Raw genomic sequence first — 9268 nt, 5'->3', positions numbered from 1 at the left:
TCGTCGACTAGCTTTGAAGGCCAGTAGGGCTTCGATGTCCGTGAAGTTATTGTGAGGGCTTGATTTTGCTAGGTGGGGGATAAGAAGAAATGGCCAAAAAGAAGCACAATGAAGAGAAATGGAGGAAGATCCATGGAGAATTAGTGCATGCTGAACTACTTTAAATAACCCAAAAATATGATGCATGCATCAGCAATTAAACTTCTGTTGTGTAGATGAGTGCCTAAAATATACTTCATAATTACCTCGTCTGACATAAGAGCATCTTTTAGTGACATCCTTCTACTGTTATTGTCGGACTTCCGATGTCCATTAGAACCACCCTGTGTAAAAGGCGGTGTCATTTAATAGATTGGATGATAATTTACAAGAAAAAAGGTCTAAATTTGTTAAATAGAAGAATGATCAAGGATATTACACTCTGGGGTTCTGCAGATTCTTCGACAGCCACATTACTGCTTGGTTCTTTAGCATACTTCGGACCTTGATGCCTACTGTACTAATCTAATATGCGTGCATATGACTCCAACTGTTTCAGTCCAACCAGAGTGTTGCAAACATAATCAAAACTTACAGCTCATCCAACTATTTTATTATCGTATCAGTGACTACAAACATAATGTCGAAGCGTGGTTCATTCTAAAGTATATGAACCTAAAGTTATCTGTTCACTTGCTTCCTTTTCTAAATCTAAAGTTATCTGTTCACTTTTATTGGATTGTTCTGCAAATTGATGATGAGGGGATAAAGTGTCACATATGTTGTTCTTTGTGTTTTTTTGGTAATTACAAACCAAACGTTTGATCCCTCTACTTCAATTTCTAAGACATTATTGTTATATTGAAAGGAGTTGATGCATACAAAATATCATGGGGCGAATTCAAGAAAATTTTCTATAAGACGTATTTTCCCTCAACCATCCATACGCAGAAGGAACAAGAGTTTTGAAGATTGGAGCAAGGTGATAAAGCAGTAACCAAATATGAGGAGTTTACTTATCAAAGTTTGCCTCTCACTTATTGGTTAATGATGAGGATAAAGTTTGTTGATTCGAGGAAGGGCTTCTAACAGATATCAAGGAGATAATAAGTGTTATGTGGGACTAAGCGCTAAATCGTGTGAATGTGATGGGAACCACCAGCCACCTCTAAAATCCACATCGCCTGATGGTGATACTAAGACAAATTGTTGTTATGTCACAATGAGGACATCGCATATATAAGATAGGGTGACAGTAATACAACGAGGACATCGCATGTATTTCCTATCTTTCTATCTCAAAATACCTTTCATCAAGTTCTACAATTATTAGTGTTACTTCTATAATAATGGATGATAGCAAAGAAAATGAGAAGTCATGTCTTCACTTGTAGCTCACCAAGGAACGCACTATACAGACAGTGAAGTTAAAAAGGGCATTAAAAGAATGTATGAGAACTTTATTCTCTGACTGAACATGAAGATAATAAGGGCACAGTTTAAATCAGTGGCACTAACAATATCCTCAATTTGCAGCACAATCCAATAAAAGTGAACAGATAACGTTTGGTTTGTAATTACCAAACTCCTTTCACTTCTTTCTTTCTCTAAAAAGTTGGTCTAAAAAAAGCTCTAGAAGCAAAACCGCAGAGAAACCAAATGCACTCGTACTACCAATTCCTATGAAGTCCACATCAAAGAATGAACTAGACGCGCCAATATGAGTAAAAATTAGGGTTTAAGTCAAAACATCAAGTGAAGCCAACAGAAGCAATTCGTTATACCTTCAGGATCTAGGGTTTGGAGAAGGGGATCAATATCTTTGGGCAGCGAAGAGAAGGCAGGAGCGATCTTCGATCGCACGGCACTCAGTCGCTTCCTCCAATCGTGAGGTATCTTCTTGCGATCCACCAGCCATTCTTCAGCAAGATTTTAATCAATTCCCAACCAAAAAAAAACTCATTTCCAAATAAAGTTGAAGGAAATTAAGAAAAATTAAGAAAATTACCACGAGCCGATCGAAAAGTTTGGGGGAAGCAAAGATTAAAGCAAAAATCGTGAGCAAAACATCGAGTAATTCCTCGGATGAAGCTCGAGCCCTAGTTTCAGTACGTCGAGATGTGAAGAGGGTCGAGTAGTCTTCGCGCTCGGCCTTTGTGAGGGCGAGGAGATCGTCGGCGATCCGGTTGAGCTTCTGGTCTCGGGATTCGACGGCGGCGGTGCCGCCAAAGGCGGTGGAGAGGAGGCAGAGGAGGGGGTGGCGAGGGATTTTGGTGGTGAGGAAAATGAACAAAAATGAGGGGGCTTTTTTGACGGAGAGGAAAAAACGAAAAAAAGAGGGGGAGGAAATTAAAAGTACGCGGGGAAATGAAAAAACGAGGGGGCTTTTTTGGGGACGCACTTGAATAGTAAAGCGTCGGCAAAAGTTACTTTTTTACGACAAAAAGTTTTGCGCGTCGCTAAAAGTAACACTTTTGCCGACGCAATATAGTGTTGGCAAAAGTGTTATTTTTAGTGACGTAAAATTGTTCGTCGCTAAAAGCTACACTTTTGCCGACGCTAACATGCGTCGTCAAATGTATACTTTTTGCGACGAATATTTGTGCATCGCTAAAAGCTATACTTTTGCCGACGAAAATGAAAAAACGTCGGGAAATCCATACACTTTTACCGATGCTAAGTTAAAACGTCGCAAATAATATACACTTTTAGCGACGCTAATTATAAACGTGGGGGAAAATATATGTTTTGCCGACGCTAACTAAAATCGTCGGGAAAAACATACTTTTTGGCGACGTATTTAACCATGCGTCAGGAATAAGCGTCGGGAAAAGTGTAATTTGTTGTAGTGATATTGGTTTGAAAAATCACATAAACCTAAGAGTCAAACCAGCCCATGACAATACATTACTTCATTGATTAAAGAACCTAACTGCTCTCGCATTGAAGAGAAAACTTGTAATTGATCCATACTTGGACAGTTGGTAAAAAATGCTAGATTATACAACTGATGTGACCTAATGAACAACTTCCAGTTTAACATATTAATTTGGAACATCAGCCAAAGATAAAGATACCAATATTTCACAATCAAGTCAACGATGCTACATTAGTAATTGGAAAAAAAAATACTCAAATCATAGTAAGAATATCCCAAATTAAGTGGTTGCTAGAACATTTACAATGATTAATTTTTCATAAGCTACTCAGAAACAAAAATAGATAAGGAGTCATTCATGTAATTTCCCGATTTCAAGGCCTCTCCCAAACCTTTTTTAAATTTATCGACGAGGTCGGCATTTGAGTACCAAAGCTGACGTCTTTACAATCAAAACTCCAATCTTCTCCATCAAGTTACTTACGACTAATATTAGCAACATCCACAGACAAGCACATATATTTTGAGTCTCAGAAGTCACTAAGAACCTAACAGAGCTAAAAATTCTACTTTTCTCAAAAAAAAATACGAAGAAAGCTCACACATTTACCATCGAACTACTATCAGCAATACCCACAAACAAACACATTGTGATTTGATTCCAGAATCCACGCATTGCAACTAAAAAACACAAAATTTAGGGTTAGGGTTAGGGTTTGGTACCTCTCGAGGCGGCGGCTGAGAGAAGGAGAAATTGACCTTGGACTGGATCGCGAGCCTGACGTCATCGGGATCGATGGCGGGTTTTCCCACGTGATCGGAGTAGCCTTGGGCATCGGTGAGGACGTCGACAACGTAGCGGTAGCAGAGCTCGCGGAACTGGTGGACGACACTTGGCTCGTTACTCGTACTCGTCTTCGCCTATGCCCATCGAGATCTCCCATCTAACAGTAGTCATGACCAACGTATTCTTTTAATAAACGAGACCAATGTAGCCTGTGTAAGGGCTTATCGTCATCCATCCCATAAAAAGAATGTGATTGAAGGAATTGTAGAAAATGACATCGAATTGTTCAAAGTGTTGAAAAATGTGAAAATTCAGCAGGTCACGGGTGTGACAGAATCTGCCATGTTATCAGGAGTGTGGTGCGTGTCACACCCGGGTGTGGCAGAATCTACCATGTTGTCAGGGGTGTGGTGCGTGTCACACCCGGGTGTGACATACGCGTTTTCAGATTCTCATTCTGTTTTTGGATTGTGTTTTGTTATAAATAGAAAAACGTTTTTTAGGGTTTCTTGACCGGAGAATTAGCATTGTTTTGAGCACTTTGAGAGGGAGATATTGTGAGGGAGTTGAGATATTTGGTTATGGTTATATTTGAAAGTTTGTGTGAGTTATAACCAGTTGTAGTTCTCATCCATATAGTGAAATCTCTCCATCATCTCTCCGTGGACGTAGGAAATTTGCCGAACCACGTAAATCTCTATGTTTGTATGATTTTGACCGTTGATTTGGTGGATTGCACTCATGTTTGTTTGGTTTTTCTCTTATTGTTCGCTAACTCGTTTGGTTTGCGAGCACGCTTCCGCACGGCGCGCAACAAGAATAACATGAGGGACGCTTGAACCCAGAATCATACATCCTAGCACTAGCCCTTTAGCTACCTCTGTCGTCATGGTGCTAAAATCCGATGAGAATTGGCGCATGTGTGTAGACTACCGTGTGCTCAATGACAACATGGAGAAGAATAAGTTTCTGATACCCTTAGTCAATGAACTCCTTGATGAGTTGCATGGTCCCACAAGCTTCTTGAAGCATGATTTAAGATAAGGTGATCATCAAATAAGGCTGGCTGAGGAAGATATGTTCAAGGCAATATTTCACACACATTAAGGACACTACGAGTTCCTTGTCATGCCTTTTAGGCTAGCTAATGCACCTTCAACTTTTTAGGAACCTTAATCATGCCTTTCGAGCTAGCTAATTGACGCAACGCGGAAGTGATAACCTCGTAATCCACCAAGAGGTGTTTTCTGAATCCACAGAGAACGATGTCTGAATCCACGAAGAACTTTGAATCCACCAAGAAAATATTAAAAGAGAAATTTTATTGATAAAAAGTTATGCAATTCATTGAGGTTACATAACTATTCTTAAATAGAAATCAAAATAGACTTCTAATAAAACTAGAATTACAAAAAATAGAAAGTATCAAAATCTATCCTAAAAGACTCCCTATAATAAAGGAAATAAATCATGAATCAAAATTAAGCTTTGTTTGCTAATCTAATTTGACCCTAGTATTGAATTTATTTACTAATTTAAATAGACTCTAACTTTATTACTAAAAATAAATTAAAAGCTGGTTATTTTTAGATTTCAGGCAAAACTAGGTATTACTGATGAGATTTTAAAAATCTTATGAGATTATAAGGTGATGTGATTGTGATACCCCATACTTTAGTCCTACATGGACTAGTGTGAAGAAAACTTTATGATTTAAATAGAAAAAAGTCAAGACTCAAAGGTAACTAAGTGCTAGCATTTTGGCAAGTAGATGTTAGCCAACATCGAGGTGCTCTTTGTGGGTCTCACGGCTTTTTTTTTTTAGTGAGGGGGGAGAGGGGGCGGCAGGAGGAATAAGGATAGAGTTTTTTATTGTGGGACCCACCATCCTAACAGAATTCCGGTCTAGGTTGCTTCCTAAACAAAAATTCTGTCTAGGATGGTGGGCCCTTCTTTTTTAAAAAATAAAATAAGTGAGGGGGGAGAGGGGGCGGCAGGAGGAATAAGGATAGAGTTTTTTATTGTGGGACCCACCATCCTAACAGAATTCCGGTCTAGGTTGCTTCCTAAACAAAAATTCTGTCTAGGATGGTGGGCCCTTCTTTTTTAAAAAATAAAATAAAAAAATGTGTCGTCTAGTTTGGCAATCTAGACGGAGTTTTTCGTCTAGAGTGTCTCAAACTAGACGGAATTTTTTATCTAGTTTGCATCAAACTAGACGGAAAAAATTTCCGTCTAGTTTGATCCATCTACTTTGCTTATTTTTCCACTAGTGTATGTTGCACTTTGCTTTGTAGCATCAATAATGAATTCATTTTAATCCTCCAACTACAACGGAAAATAGAAGCGCCAAGAAACTTTTTTGTTAGTAAAAAACCAAATAAGTAGACACGTATATTTTGTAAAACATATCCGTTTGTTGAACATAGTCATAAGGTAATATTGCTGGTTAGATCTAAGCATAAAGCATGTTTCGAGATACCATAAAGCATGTTTCGAGTTATTTGTTTTCTTTGTTTTTGATAATGACGGCTATTAAGTGGGTGAGATAAATAATTAGAGATGAAAAATCTTCATAAGTATAAAGGAAAGCGGAAGGATAAGATTGTCTTTTATAATCTAATCCCAAGTGAAAAAAGTAGTCCCAAGACTATAAGGTACCGTTTGACAAAGGGTTAAGTGAGGGGTTAAGGAGACTTAACCCCTTCTTAACCTGTCAAACACAACAAATCTATATAAGGGTTAAAGTGAGTTAACCCTCCATAATTTGCCAAACATAAAAAATATAGAAGAGTTAAGTTAACCCCTCTAGAGGGGTTAAAATGAGTTAACCCCTCAAAATGAGGGGTTTACTAATACTCCTATTTAGATGGAATAAGAGTTAACCCTTCTAATTATAAAGAAAATAGTCAAAATCATTGTTATTCCCAAACACTAAAACTGATCATAAGGGCTAAAATAAAACTTATTTAACGGGTTAATAATTTAGTCCTTCGGATTATCAAATGGGCTAAGTACATTAATCCTTCTTTTTAACCCCTCTTCATTAACCCTTTGCCAAACGGGACCTATAATTATAAAGAAAATAGTCAAAATCATTGTTATTCCCAAACACTAAAACTGGTCATAAGGGCTAAAATAAAACTTATTTAACGGGTTAATAATTTAGTCCTTCGGATTATCAAATGAGCTAAGTATATTAATCATTCTCTTTAACCCTTCTTCATTAACCCTTTGCCAAACGGGGATAGTCCTACCTAATAACCCCTAAAAATATTAACCAAACACTTAAATATTTTATTTTAAAGGATAAAGAGTTATTACTTCAAAGTAATACGCAATCTGAACATACGATGAAGGCTTAAAGGACCTTTTTAAAAGAAAATAACAGTAAGGAACCGACTAATTATGCAGAAAAACCCAAAATTTCCCGAAATAGCATGAAAAATTAAAGATTAAGGAATAACAGGATTCGACGTGATGGGTTATAACTGCACGTAGAGTCTGGAGTTCCGTAAAACGGCTACGGAGATGATAAGATCAAGTGCGTGAATCTCAAAGCACACGCGTCCGTTCAAGCAACGATTCTAGCTTCACGCTCGGGGAACAGCGGCGCTGCTTTACCCGACCCGAAACTAAACAATACTCCGAACTGGACTCTTCTTGTCGGCCGCAGACAAACATTTCAGCTGGGACCCACGATTTGTCGTTTCTCCACTAGCGAGTGCAGATACGGGTTCGGAGATATTAAGTCGCTTTTGGATTTTGCGTTTTATCCGGATGTAAATCCTATTTTTGTACGTTCCGTGAATTGACGCCAGTTATCCTCTTACTCCCGAAAACGACCGACCAATAAGACGATGAGAGTAAATTACTAAATTACCCTTATTTAGACGGTTGAGAGTACCTCGCAAGATACCGTATGAATCTTCCACCTTTGAATGTTAATAAACGCTTAAATTTAAATCTCTAATCTCTAATCTCTAATTAACATAAATCAACAAAAGCAAGTGTCGTTATCGGAGTGCGAATCTTATTACAACGTATTTACTGGCATTTCTAAGCCTAACAAAAAGGGTAGAAGGACCTATTAATTTGGATACTAAATTTCAGTTTAGCTCATGTTGTCTCACATCTTGAAAGTACTCTGATAAAATTCGTATCCTAATTATTTAAAAACTTTAGGCATAATTTTACGATTTTTTACCAACATAATTATCTTTGTTCAAAATTCAATTATTTGTCAAGGAACATTGAAAATCCATGTGCTCGCTGGTATTGATTTGAGAATAAAGAAAAATCAACTTCTTTATGATTATTATTGTTAAGATTGAGATTACTAGCGTGTATATATACAACTTATGGACTGTTAATATACGTATAATTGCAAGTGGGTTGGGAGTTGTAGGATATGAGTATAAGTTGTTGGGAGTTGTAAGATATGAATGAGTTATATCTAACAACCCATTTATTCAGATTATTTATTATCGTACCCATTTGATTGAAAAGAGCTTTGCTACAGGGACCCAAATTATGAGACCAATAAAGAGGATAAGTGAGGTGTCCCCCTCCTATTGGATAATGAGTTGGCCATCATTAATGATGACCAACTCATTATCCAATAGGAGGGTGACACCTCACTTGTCCCCCCTATTGGTCCCATATTTTGGGTCCTTAAAGAATTTTTCGATTGAAAAATGAGAACGAGCATAATGGGCTGTTTGGTTCCTTTTTTTTGGGTGGTAAAAGTGGGGAAAACTGTCAAAAATGTCAGCTTTCCCCCAAAATCACCCCTTAAAAAGGTGATTTTGGGGGAAAGCTGCCAAAAAGCTGACATTTTTGGCAGCTTTCTCCTCTTTTACCACCAAAAAAACCCTATCCAAACAGCCCCTAAATTACAGAATGATGAAATTGTTAGAGTTGACGGAACACATTAATGAATAATTATGATTAAATGAATGGGATCATTGAGGGAATCCAGATAGAATCATCTAATACTATTTAGGACGAATGATAAACGCACCAACTCACATCCCCATCATACAATAATTGCCCCTAATTTAAATGGTTTTGTTCGTATTAGCCCCTTACATCATTCATATTTCGAATTAATTCCCCAACTCATTTTGAAATTGAAATCTTATCCCTCAAATATTAGTTTTATTTTGAATTAGTCCCTCAAATCATTGAAATTGCTATTAGGTCTCTCAAATTTGAAGTTGTTTCAAATTAGTCCCTCCGATCAAGAGTAAATAGCAATCGGATGGATTAACTTGGAATGCCTTATGAGAATTTGAGATCATGATATTGATTTCAATGATTTGGGGAACTAATTTTCCTCTGTTTGCTACTTCATCAATGATTGATGTGACGGACTAATTTCAAAATAATCTAAGGATTGTGGGACCTAATAGAAATTTCAATGATTTGAGGGACTAAGTCGAGATAATCTAAGGTTTGAGGGACCTTGCAGTAATTTCAATGATCCGAGGGTGAAAATATGAATGATGGAGAAAAAACCGATTTAAAAAAACAAATAAAAGTCCTCCAGGGGCAAATTAGTAATTGCCCCTTCACCCCTCAGTCAGGTCTTCTTACTTCTTCGCTTACCCCTCCGCGTCTTC

At 37.5% G+C, this 9268-nt stretch overlaps 1 long non-coding RNA gene across 1 annotated transcript in view; it reads right to left on the bottom strand.

Annotated features, from left to right (window-relative positions):
• Positions 1–3897, bottom strand: part of LOC109830538 — a 5182-nt gene extending 1285 nt beyond the window's left edge. The window contains exon 1 of the long non-coding RNA XR_002244326.1: positions 3581–3897. This is a non-coding gene — a long non-coding RNA (uncharacterized LOC109830538). The remainder of the gene's footprint in view (positions 1–3580) is intronic.

This window comes from Asparagus officinalis, chromosome 2 (assembly GCF_001876935.1).
Source record: "Asparagus officinalis chromosome 2, Aspof.V1, whole genome shotgun sequence".
In the NCBI taxonomy this organism is placed as follows: Eukaryota; Viridiplantae; Streptophyta; class Magnoliopsida; order Asparagales; family Asparagaceae; genus Asparagus; species Asparagus officinalis.
This window is presented reverse-complemented; position numbering and strand designations above follow the sequence as displayed.